Here is a 1,347-nt window from a genome sequence, read left to right as displayed (position 1 = left end):
CATATAATCGATTATCACTTACAATAATCGATTATCAGTGGCAGTTGTAATGCGTCTTTTCATTTTCAGACCAGTAGGGTATAAATCTCCTTGCCAAAACCTTTTAGAGATAGCTTTTGCGAATTTGAGAATATAGTAAAATCTGAGAAAGTTCTCAAGTGCAAGTTCCTACTCTTGTCAAGTCTTGTGAATAGGAAAAGCTCACGCTTTGTGTGTCAAAGGTTGAAGCGGTTCTCTTCAAGTTGGCAGAGTTGTTGCTTCCGGTTCGTTTGTCGAAGGAAGCTCTTAGGTCATATTACCTTTGAATTTGAGTAAAGTTATGCTCTCATTTTTGTGTCATATTACTCATCTTAGGTCACCAAAGGCTAGAGCATCCCATGTGGTCTCCTCTAACCACCTTCCTCTAAAGTTGGTCTAACCTCTCTTAGAGCACCATTGAACACCACCTCCATCACTACAAAACAACTCATGACCAAGAGCCTTAGCTCTTAGTTCCACCAACTTCTACAAACCCTCACCCTTCACCCTCTTCACCCTTCACCCTTCACCCTCACCCTTCACCCTCTTCACCCTTCACCCTTCACCCTTCACCCTTCACCCTTCACCCTTCACCCTTCACCCTTCACCCTTCACCCTTCACCCTTCACCCTTCACCCTTCACCCTTCACCCTTCACCCTTCACCCTTCACCCTTCACCCTTCACCCTTCACCCTTCACCCTTCACCCTTCACCCTTCACCCTTCACCCTTCACCCTTCACCCTTCACCCTTCACCCTTCACCCTTCACCCTTCACCCTTCACCCTTCACCCTTCACCCTTCACCCTTCACCCTTCACCCTTCACCCTTCACCCTTCACCCTTCACCCTTCACCCTTCACCCTTCACCCTTCACCCTTCACCCTTCACCCTTCACCCTTCACCCTTCACCCTTCACCCTTCACCCTTCACCCTTCACCCTTCACCCTTCACCCTTCACCCTTCACCCTTCACCCTTCACCCTTCACCCTTCACCCTTCACCCTTCACCCTTCACCCTTCACCCTTCACCCTTCACCCTTCACCCTTCACCCTTCACCCTTCACCCTTCACCCTTCACCCTTCACCCTTCACCCTTCACCCTTCACCCTTCACCCTTCACCCTTCACCCTTCACCCTTCACCCTTCACACCATGGCTTTCTTTTCTATTTTTGGTCCAACCAAACTAGGAGTTTGCCATCACTACATGAAGGACTAAAATTATTGAAAAAATAAAGCAAACATTCAAATGGATTTATACCTTGTGAGGCTTACATAGGATGTCCCACCATTTTTTTCCTCTTCCATCTATTAAACCACTTCCTTCAAGGA

Source organism: Vigna angularis, chromosome 2, assembly GCF_016808095.1.
Source record: "Vigna angularis cultivar LongXiaoDou No.4 chromosome 2, ASM1680809v1, whole genome shotgun sequence".
Taxonomy (NCBI): Eukaryota; Viridiplantae; Streptophyta; class Magnoliopsida; order Fabales; family Fabaceae; genus Vigna; species Vigna angularis.
Note: the sequence above shows the minus strand (reverse complement) of the source record.